The sequence below is a fragment of the Xiphophorus couchianus genome, chromosome 4 (genome assembly GCF_001444195.1).
Source record: "Xiphophorus couchianus chromosome 4, X_couchianus-1.0, whole genome shotgun sequence".
Lineage (NCBI taxonomy): Eukaryota > Metazoa > Chordata > Actinopteri > Cyprinodontiformes > Poeciliidae > Xiphophorus > Xiphophorus couchianus.
The window spans coordinates 34998186-35010380 of NC_040231.1; the positions used below are offsets into that span (position 1 = coordinate 34998186).

At 38.0% G+C, this 12195-nt stretch overlaps 1 protein-coding gene across 5 annotated transcripts in view; it reads right to left on the reverse strand.

Moving 5' to 3' along the window:
- LOC114142854 (suppressor of tumorigenicity 7 protein homolog) overlaps window positions 1-12195 on the reverse strand; it is a 60094-nt gene that overhangs the window by 36291 nt on the left and 11608 nt on the right. The window lies entirely within an intron of this gene.

Here is a 12195-nt window from a genome sequence, read left to right on the forward strand (position 1 = left end):
GCCACTTACAACGACCTGATCAACATCGATGAGTACGCCATGATTGTGTCAGCCTACATCAACAAGTGCACAGAGGACGTCAGCATCACTACGAACATTATCACCCGGGCCAACCAACAACCCTGGATGACTAAGGAGGTACGGGAAATGCTAAAAGCACGGAACTCAGCCTTCAAGTCTGGCGACAAGGAGGCACTGAGGACAGCGAGAGCCAACTTGAACCGTGCTATCAGGTTAGCAAAGCGAACCCACAGTCAGAAAATACAGGAGTTCTTCCACGACACCAGCAACACCAGGAATATGTGGCAAGGCATAAAGGCGATCACAGATTACAAGCCATCCTCCCCCCCAGTGGGTGAAATTGATGCTGACTTTCTAAATGGACTCAATAACTTCTTTGGGAGGTTAGAGGCACTGAACAGTAGTCCGGCAGAGAAAACTGATCCCCACCAGGAAGAGGAGGCACTCTGCCTGGACACAGCCGATGTGTTGAAGACTCTGAAAAGAGTCAACCCACGGAGGCCCCAGGCCCCAACAACATACCTGGGCGGGTGTTCAGGGAATGCGCAGGTCAGCTGGCTGGTGTACTAACAGACATTTTTAACACCTCACTAGACCAAGCCACAGTGCCAGCCTGTCTCAAAACTGCCTCCATCATTCCGGTGCCAAAGAAACCTCAAGTCACCTCTTTCAACGATTACCGGGCCTGTGGCACTGACTCCCATCATGATGAAGTGCTTTGAAAGGCTGGTAAAAGAACACATCGTCTCCAGACTCCCCCCCACATTCCACCCGTTCCAGTTTGCCTACCGCCAAAACCGCTCCACTGAGGACGCTATCTCCTCCGCCCTACACCTGAGCCTGGCTCACCTGGAGGAGAAGAACACTCATGTGTGGATGTTGTTCCTGGACTTCAGCTCAGCGTTCAACACAATCATCCCACAGCATCTGGCAGGAAAACTGGGACACCTGGGCTTCAGCACCCCCCTGCGCAACTGGCTGCTAGACTTCCTCACCGACAGACCTCAGTCAGTCCGGATCGAACAACACACCTCCGATGTCATCACCCTCAGCACAGGCTCCCCTCAGGGCTGCATCCTGAGCCCTCTGCTGTTCACTCTGATGACACACGACTGCGTCCCCAGGTTCGCCACCAACCACATCGTGAAGTTCGCGGACGACACAACGGTGGTGGGCCTCATCAGAGACGACAACGACCTGGACTACAGAGAGGAGGTGGAGCAGCTGGTGGACTGGTGCAGAGACAACAGCCTGATCCTGAACGTTGACAAGACGAAGGAGATGATCGTCGACTTCAGGAAGAACCGGCCCAGCCACGCTCCACTGCTCATCAACAGCTCGGCTGTGGAGGTGGTCAGCAGCACCAAATTCCTGGGGGTGCACATCACAAACGACCTCACCTGGACTGTGAACACCACGTCTCTGGTCAAGAGGGCACAGAAACGCTTGTATTTCCTGCGGAGGATGAGAAGAGCACACCTGCCCCCGCCCATCCTCAAGACGTTCTACAGATGCACCATAGAGAGCATTCTGACCAGCTGCCTCTCTGTGTGGTGTGGAGGCTGCAGCGCCTCCGACTGGAAGAACGTGAGGAGAGTGGTGCGGACAGCAGAGAGGATCATCGGAGCCCCCTTTCCCTCCATTCAGGACATTTCATCCCAGCGCTGCGTGTCCCGAGGCCGAAACATCATCAGTGACCCCTCATGGACTGTTCTCCCTGCTGCCCTCTGGAAAGAGGTTCCGCAGCATCCAGTGCAGGTCCACCAGGTTCCGAAACAGCTTTTTCCCACTTGCCATCAGACTGCTGAACTCTTAACTGGACTGCACTCAAAATCTGGTTTCCACTTTATACCCTTGCACATGTACAGAGCTAAATAACTTCTATTTTACTGTCAGTCCTGCACTTTATATTTTATATTTAGATTTATATTCATATTTTATACTGTATTTTACTCTGGAGTAACCTCACAACATTGGAACCTCAAACATTGTCCTGAGCCGTATGCAACGAAATTTCGTTCTGTATACACCCTGTGCATGCAAAATGACAACAAAGTCAGTCTAAGTCTAAGTCGTAGATAGTTATTCAGCACAGTTACATTTAGCCAATTATAATCAATATATTCAAATTTATACAGATGCATCAAAAATAACTGGAAAAACAGGAATAGCTTTTGTAGTACCAGAATTCAATAAAAAATAGGAAAACGAATTACAGGCGGATTATCAGTTTACACAGGAGAAACGTTGGCAATATCATTAGCTTCACAATGAATGGCTAAAACCATGAAAAACAATAATATGTTCAGATTCAAGCTCTGCATTAAGTTTAAAATATAATCAATCAGATAGTAGGACAGACATTTTATTAATCAATCAAATCAATCAAATTTTATTTGTATAGCACATTTCAGCAGCAAGGCATTTCAATGTGCTTTACATCATATCAAACACAGAAACACAATGCAACATAGAATCAACAATTAAAACACGACATTAAGTCAAGTTCCATCAATAAATTTGTAATTGATTACGTTTCAAATACAATCCTAAACAGCTGGGTTTTTAGTCGAGTTTGCATCCATAAAAGGTTTACCTGTTACACTCCTACTGTATGGAACAAAATACCTGCTGCTATTTTTATTCCCACTCATGCTCACAATCACACAGTTTAAAACGATGTAGACAGCATTTCAATGGGCTTCTGGCACAAGGCTCCGTACACCTCTTTCACGGAATTTTGAGCAGGGACTTCGCCGTCCCTCACGGATTTTTGTGCATTTCTATGGTACCTGTTAGTGTCTAGAATTTACAGGGTTTGTGTTATTAGAAAAATTTCATACATTATTCATAATACAAAATATGGGTTTGATAGTTATATTTGTGTTCCAGCACATATTGGAGTAGAAGGAAACAAGAGGGCAGATAAAATGGCAAAGAGGGCAATTCACAATAATATTAGTTTTACAGTTAAAACAAGCAAATTTGAGGGAAACAGTATTGTTAAAGAAAAACTGATGGAAAAATTACAAAAAATGTGGGATGAAGAAAAAACAGGAAGATGGTTTTATAAAATTCAGAAGATAGGAGAAAGAAGAAATAGAAAGGAGGAAACAGTGATAACAAGGACATACAGGACTTCGTACACTTTTTAAAATTCAAAAGCATAAGACTGGCAAATGTGATCACTGTGGAAAATATGAAACAATAGAACATGTTATATTAGAATGTCATAAATATGAAAGAGAGAGAAGATATATGAGGAGAGAGTTTGAATGTATTAAGGAAAAGATTAATTTATTAGATATTTTGAGGAAGAATTTGGGGAGTAAACATATACAAGTAGTTATTTGATTTTTAAAGAAAACTAAATTATTTCAGAGAATTTGATGATAATAGGTGTGTTTGTGAATGAGTGTATGATATAAATGGGTAGAATACAAAGTTATGTATGTGTGTGTGTGTGTTTATAGACAGACAGACAGACAGACAGACCATCACGAACCACACTCCATACCAGTAAGTGGCGGTAATGCTACTAAAGGTTTGCTGCCAGCCGCCAGTAAATCCAACAAGAAGAAGTAGTAGTTCAGTCATAAATCCTCAGAGACAAACCCTGCTCTGGGTTGCCTCTGGCTGTTCCTGTAACTTCCACTGCAAAAAATCTATTTAGCTGAAGTCCAGCGATCTGTCTTTGTGTGTTTATGACGCAACATAATGTGCTTCTGATAGGCGTGATAAACAGTCTCTGTTACTAACATCCCCCAGGTTTAAGGTCAAAAGAGAGACAGTTTGTGATCGAACACTAGAGCAGCAATGAAGGTCTACACTCCTACAAGTCAGCTGATATTGGACTGGCAGAGGGGCTTCACAAAGCACACAAAGATGGTGAAAAGGCTCCGTAATCCTCCCTGAAAGTGTCTTGCATCATCAGCTTGCTACTGGAACATTGATGCTCAAACAAGCTCTCCATCCAAGTCTGGCTAAACTTGAGCTGTTTTCACTAAGATCTACTAGCCACATTCCGTGTCTCATTGTGAAAAGCTGATAGAGACATATCCCAAACATTTATAGATCTAATTACAGTAAAAAGTGGTTCTACATAGCAATGACTCCAGCAGGATTATACACACAAAATCCTTAGTCATGATCGGATTAATTCATTTGTGTCCATATAAACCTTAACCCTAAATTTGGATTATTTAATCCTCATTCATTTCAACGTGATGAAGAAATTTTGCTCATGTAAACACAGGTAATGACTATAATTTTATTTTTCTTATATGAAAGTACTATCCAATATGTTGATCTATTCATCATCTATCTAATAAAGTAAGATTACATATTTCGTTTTGTTGAAAAGCAAAATATATCTGCTGTTTTTGACAATTAAATAACATAATTTTATTATCTTAAATCAAATAACTGATTAGTTTATCAATCTATTTACATTTTCTTTAATCAGAGGAAGCTACCGGTTGTTTAAGACTTTTATTTTCTCAAGTCACAATAGTTCCTATTTGTAATTATTTCCTGTGGCCAAAGAGAACAAAGAAAAACATCTAATTACAACAGCAGATAAATACAAGGTTTATTCTTGGTCTGCTCAACAAACCGCAATGTAAACAGAGATATCTGCAACAGCTGGTGTATCCCTCACACACAGGGGCACTAAGCTCAATATATATCAATGCTCAATGTACAGAAGCACCTGCTGTACAGTAAGAAAAGGCCATTTGAAGGGTGAACATCACAAACACAGGCGCCTGAGAATTCCTCACTATACACAGTGTGCCAGCTGCAGACCAAATTTAGCCACATCACTTATCCTCCATTCCACTATGGAGAAACTTCTAGAAAGCTGGCCAAGCATTCAGAGGACATGTTTGTTAGCAGGAGCCCCCAGCCTGGTGTACCTTGGCTCTTCCGAGCTGGGCCGCTGCATGTGTGTGTGTGGGCGTGTGTGTGGGCGTGTGTGTGTGCGTGTGTGTGAGAAAGGAGGCCCATTCAAGTGGAAGCTGGTTCTGTCCCGCTCTATCCCCCGGTAACCCCACAAAAACCATACAGTGGGGGGTGGCGTGTAGCTACCCGTCTGGCCAATCAATAACATGGATTTTAATGAAGCGGGGCAGGGGTGGGGTGCATCTTAGTCGACCCTCCTGTGGAGGTAACCATGACAACCTAGAAACGGCTCTAAAGGGGGACAGAATAATGTGTTTCAGATTTCACGCCTACAGAAGATTTATCTTGCAACCAAAATTTCAATAAATACTTTTTTTTCTTAGTCCTCAGAACAGACACAAATATACAGACCGATTCAGATCTGTTTGGACCACTGATGCAGGGTCACAGAATCACTGAGACCTTTGTCCTCACAGGCACTCATCAGCTTCAACAGAGAATCACAGGGTTAGACAACTCAGAATTAGCTGCAGGAGGTGGGTGAAAGACGTGCTCTGGCATGGAACGGGCGGTAAATGCACCTTATTGCTTACACTTGAATCAAGATCTTTGCATATACACAATGGAAAAGAACCACACACCTTTTTTTTTACTGTCTGAAGTAGAAATGCAACTTTTTGATTAATGAGTTAATTTAAAGCTGACTGCTCAAACAAACAGGAACTACTTGCTTTGCTGAGTAGAAAAAAAATATTAAAATAACAAAATATAGGAAACACTTACGTAATTTCTCATGAACAGAAAGGTTTTCATACAGATACTGCCCTATCTATTCCATAACCAGTGTTGATGTGTTTTCGGATCACTATCCAGTAGGAAACCCCAATAGTGTCAAAGTTTTAACCATTTCACTATGGATTTAAATGCTTCATCCAGCAGAAATAGACCCACATCATGATACTACCACTACTACCAGTATACAGTTTGTGGCAGGTGTGAAGGTTGGTCTCTGGGTTGTTCCTATATGTGCTAACAATTTAGGAGTCAAAGTTTAACAACAAAAAAACAGAAAAAATGTACAAGTGTCTGTTCAGTTGACTGGTATTTAGAAATGGATGCTGTAGACTTTGAAACTTATCTAAATCTGCATTCATCTTTCTTAATTAAAATTGTATGTAGCATAATCAACACCCCCCCAAAAAAGAAGTGTATGTTCAAATGAATTAATATTAAAGTATTAATAACTGTAAGCAAGTAAAGGGGAAAAAACAGCTTTTGAATCGGCAACAGACTAAAACCCTCATGCTGATAAAACTGACAAGCCATTGTATCAGATTATGATCAAAGAAAGATGTTGAAACTACATAAAAGACAGGGTTTACCAAAAACCTCTCATCAACATCCAAGTTTTTGGCTTACTTAACCTTCACCTCTACGAGTGCTAAAGGGACAAAAATAGCAGAAGTCAGCAGTTACCACAGAAACCCGATCGCTCTGGCGTTTTGCAGTTCTTACAGGTTACCACAGCAACTGAGACAGCTGGTTGCCGTCAGAAAGCTTAGATCAAATGGCCATCTTCAGTAAGCATCTTAGCTTTCCTTTGAGCACCAGCAAAGGAGCAAACAAACGCAGGACTGACTCAGGAGTTCCTTCCATTCAAAGCCCATTAACAGCTTAACACTGGACTGATGAGATCTTGACTGGGAACTCAGAAAATATAATCTAGCTCAAAAAACAAAAAACACTATAAACCCTCAGTTAGGGTGAAATCCAAAAAGGAAAATTAATAGACAAGCCTAGGAGGAAATAAAAACAAATAAGCAAATACCAAGAAGCTCAGTATCAAGGGGACAGCTAAATACTGAAGGAAAGGAAGCTTTTTTTAATAGACCTGAAACACCTGTGTGACTCAGCCTCAGACAAACAGAGAAGAAGAATAAATCTCTGGTCACCTTGAAAAATACCACTGGTAAAAGAAAATGCGGCGCTTTGTAGAATTATTGGATATAAATGTGCTAATGATGGACAATGGAAGGAAAGTTGTAGCTAAAGTAAAGAATGTTGATGTTTACTGAAAAATGGGGACTCAATTAAAATGTTTAAGCATCAAAGATATTTGTTTTAAATTTGATATTAAGGTTATTCAACCATCAGACTGGTGTAAAGTAATATTATACCCACTGAGCTTTTAAGTGTTTCAGGAACTTCTTTAAAAATGTGGACTGTGGACGTTGGGGGCGTCTGAGCTGCTGCTACATGTTTAGCACTGAGATACTGTTTTAGGCTTGAATAGTTTCACTTATGGGCTAACTGCTTTTAGCACAAGGTAAACAAAGAATAGGTGAGAATACACCTATTCTTTGTTTACTTATAAATAAATTTAAACAACTTAAATTTTTTTTGCAGATAAATCCTCACAAATAATTAAATGAACTTGGCATGTAGTATGTTGACTTACATAAACATAATTACATTTCATTGTTGTTGATTGAAGGTCATCTACCTGAATTTGTCTTCAATAAAGCAAAAATAAAGAAAGAAAAAGAATGCTTCCTTCCAGGTTCACTAAGCTCTATTTGGGTTACAGCCTCCAATAAATCTAAAATGGTTTGTATTCCAATTATCTGTTTCTTTTGTTCTTTTTAGTAAGGACGCTTTGCTTGCTCATATGTCACATTTCATATACTAAAACGAAAGAGGCTGTAATATGAACTTTATTCTGCTTGTTTATGCAGGGATGAGAAATGAAAGTGAAATTGGAGGAAAATGAATGTTGGTTAGCCCAAAAGACAAACAGTATGGTGCAGATTGATACTGCATACTGTTTTTAACAACTGTTGGTTTCATGAGAGAATCAATACATATCAGCATATTTATATTCAATAATTTAGTTAGAACATATGTTACGCCATGAACTTTGTCAGATTAAAAGTAAATTTTAAAAATAACCTAAAAACCATCATAATTAACGGAAATAAAGGTTTATGTGTGGAATGAATCTATATAATGTGTTTCACTTGGTGAATTGAATTACTAAAATGAATAAACTACTCAATAATATTCTAAATTTATTGAATGAGTCAGTAGCTAAACGGATTTATTGGTGCTTTTAAGTTTCACAGTTGCATTTCAGTGTATCCGGTGAACTAGCAAAACGTATTTGCAAATGAGTTTTATTTTAAGAAACCGTGTGTGGGGGAATACAAACATGATTTTGTTCGGTGTATTCCTTACAGTGAACTCACCACACATAGAAACAACCAGGTCACCCTGACAACTTCAACGTTTAAGTTAACTTCAGATATTTTCACCATCATAAGGTGTTTAAAATTAAAGTCACTAGGAAAACAAAAGAACTAAGCAGCATCTAGAAAGATTAATGTACTTTTTTACATAAATTATGGACTTCTATTATGCTTAAAAGATTCTACTCAAAAGTAGGAGCTAAAACAAAGACCCTATAAAAGGTGTTATAAGAATGAACGGCTGTGCAAAAGCAAAACTAAAACAATGTTCAACGGATAAAAGAATTTTGGTTTCATCTCCTGTTGTGCTCCTTATTTAGCTCATTCTCATGCGTCTGTTCTGTATTTATCTTCTGGTCAAAGTTGTTGTCTGTACTGTAGTTGTTTTTTTCTCCATAGATCTTGAAACTTAAGTTCTGTGTTATAGTGACTTCTTGTTTTTATGTTCCTGTTTGCTAACTTTTGGTTGCTATCTTGAATGTTTCTTTTGCTGGGTTGTTTTCTGTTGCTGGTTTGTGGACTTTCTTGGTTTCTGTGTCTTTATTTCTCTTGTTCAGAGTGGATTTATCAGTTATTCATTCCCTCAGTACCTTCCTGCTTCAGTAATCAGTCACTTGGTTCCAAGCATGCCATCGCCGCTCCCTGGTCTTTTGCAGCCAAGCTCAGTCAACTTTCAGGTTTTCTCTTGAAGCTTTTTGAAGTAGTAAGACTCTGCTTACTACGAAGAAAGCATGCAGAGAAATCGTGTTACACTTTTTTAGCCGAGCACAATTTGTTCTCCAGGAAAAACGAGAACAATTCAGATGGAAACTCCCATTTTCTGAACTATAAGAAAATCTAACTAGTTGTACCAGTAATTCAAGTCAATATTAACACTGTTGACAAGTTTTTTTTATTTTTAAATGAATATACATGATGTGTTTATTCATCATGTTTATTGATACATATATCAATATACATCAATTTCGGAATCAATTTCTGCTTGAAATGCGGAAATTGATTTCCGCTTGAAATGTCTTGATTTATAATTCTGTGCTCTGGATGCTAGTTTCTGTGTTTGTCCAGTTATTTTTTTTTCATGAACAAGTTTTCTTTTAACAGCCATCCTCCATTAAAAGACACAATCTATGCATTATGGCATTCATTCACTCAATTCAAACCTAACCCAGAAACCAGAGACAGTACTTCCTCTTATGGGCCTCTGGCATAACAAGATGTAGGTCCTCACAATGTAGTATTTGTTGGAAATTTGTCTGTGAAACATGACCCCAAATTCTTTGTGGAAAATGCCCCTATTTATGTATGTTTTTGTAAAGCATATCTAAAATATTTGACAACAAATAGAATATAAGACATACTTAATCACAAAGCTATTTGACACACTATTGGCTACCGTTTGCAAAGCAGCCAATCCAGACCTGCCATTTATTTTCCTTGGCACTAATCAGCTGAGCCACTAAGAGTTCAAGTTTGAAATAAAATCAGTTCCTGTAGACAACATATTTTCCCAGCCACTGATCTGCACAGTTACTACATAAAAACATGTAATGCTATAAATATAAAAAAATATCATGTTATATGTTGAAAGCTTTATTTTTAAAATAATATACATTATTACATATATAATAATAATTGAACAATATATTATAACAGTACAATACAATATTTAAATTGTAAGAACATGAATTTATTTTATTTAATTTCTCTTTGGGATCAAAAAAGTACTTTTGAATTTGAATTGAAAAGTTTTTATTCTAACTCATACTAAACCCAAATAAATTTACCCTTTCCTTCTATGAGGTAATTATGTGGCTGTCAGGAGAATTGCTGAGAATGAACACGGTAAAATAAATACATACACCCTTACATCAAATGTTTTACAATGTAGGACATGATTTTATGTATTTATTTCTCCCATAACGGATTTGTTATGGTAGTTTTAAGTGTGAAGGTAATGTAAAAAAATTTTTTTAAATTAATTTTTTAAAATGTATTCATAGTACATTTTTGAAATAGTAGTAAAAATACTACTATTCAGTAGTAAAAAATAAATAGTATTAAATAGTAGTAACAGTACTACTAATAGTGTAGCAAAAAATACACTATTTGGTTACCAGAAAAAGTTAGCATGCTAAAAGCATGTTAGCTAAGCCAGCCCAGCTAACAGCAATAAGTGATAATATTTTGAACAATAAGCACATACATTATTCCAATTAATTCAGTGGGTAGTTATTCATCATCTCAGTCTTCTAAATACTTTTACTTTAATTGAACACATAACACAGCTTATTGCAATGTTCAACAATAAGAGTAAAATGTCAGGCATTATTATAGCTATAATAAATATTATTTTAGCAACAATTATGTAGTAACTGTTGTATTTATATTTTGAAAATTATTACGTCACATTAAATATTTTGTATGAATTTATTTATGACGTAATGCTATAAAACATAAAGATACCAAGACTTGGGCTGGTATCTACTTGTTCCAAAATAAGTGATTTTTAATGAATTTAGCAATCTACACTAATGACTAGGATGAGTTTGTTGAAAAGAAATAGACTGGGATTCATAAACCTACTGATAGATGTTAATGTGGAAAAATCTTTTCCTAACATACACACCGTATGTTGGTGCCAGAAGTGGGTAGAGTAGTCAAACATTTTTATGTTTTAAGTAAGAGTAGCACTACTTCAACAAATTTTACTCAAGTGGAAGTAAAAAGTAGCAATCTGAAAAGTCACGCAAGTAAGAATAAAAGGTATTCGGTACGAAGGCTAAAGTACTTGAGTAGTATTATTTAATCTGATTTAATCTACAAAAATTATGTAATCATAGACAAAACATGAAATTATTGATTTTGTGGGTTCTGGTAGTCAGAATAATAAAAATAAAGATAAGTACAAATAAATCAAATTGCTAAAAAAAAACCAGCAAATTCATGCAGAGCAAGCATTTCCACATCTCAATTTTCCACATGAAACTTTTGAGGTTTCATGTGGCAAACCTCAAGACTTTTCACTGTTCTAACTTTTCATGTTAGAACAGTGAAAAGTACATCCAACAACAATATCTACAGTTTCCTGTATGTTCACTTGACCTCCAAATGCCACAGAAGGCTCAGCAAATAAAAAACATCAGAACAATGAAACTTATTTACAAACCAGACGTCTCACAGACGTGTGTCTGTGTCTGCTGCACTTTTGGGTAAAGCAAGCTGGTTTTTCATTCAGTGACATAACTCCAGGTGAGTGGAGTAGTCAGAAGTTTTACTCAAGAGTACCGATCCTTCATGATGTTACTCCAGTCAAAAAAAAAAGTTAAAGAAGCAAATGTAGCTAGTTGTTACTCATATTCCTTTTTAATAACCATACACTAAACCTAAAAGCTGAAAACAAAGCAGCGTGTCTACAGACAAACACTTGATCAGTGCATCAAGAAAGAACAAAAACCCAGATCAAGTTATTGGTCAATAAAAATCCGCACTTTCTAAACACTAATGGTATCATCCATCACAAAGATTACAGTCCAGAGTTTTGAGTGATTCACTGACAGATTTTTGCTGAACGCTGTTGCCGAGTTACTTGCTGCCTCTGCTCTGACTTCCACATACAAGTTACTTTTGGCTCCAACTATGCCTCCATGACACAATCAGTTACATCAACCCCTGACTTCCTCGAAACACTGAGCAGGTACTGGGGTGAGCCACTGCAGCATTGATCAGAATACAAGAATTCAATGTGAGCTGGAGCAGAGGAAAGAGCTTTGTCTGAAGACACAAACTTCACTGATGGAGGTCAAGGGAAGTGACATCCTAGCCCCCTCCTCAAATAAATACAAAGCATAAGTTCACAGCAGTAAGGTGCTATGTAACATCCAGAAGCATCTGAAGCTGGAAATGTGACGATAACAGAACTGCACGGCAATCTGACTGAACTGGAAAGCAACAGAGGATCCCTCTGCTTCTGGGAATGATGCGATATTAGCACAAGCATCCATCTTCCAACGTGCTCACAGAAAAGTGA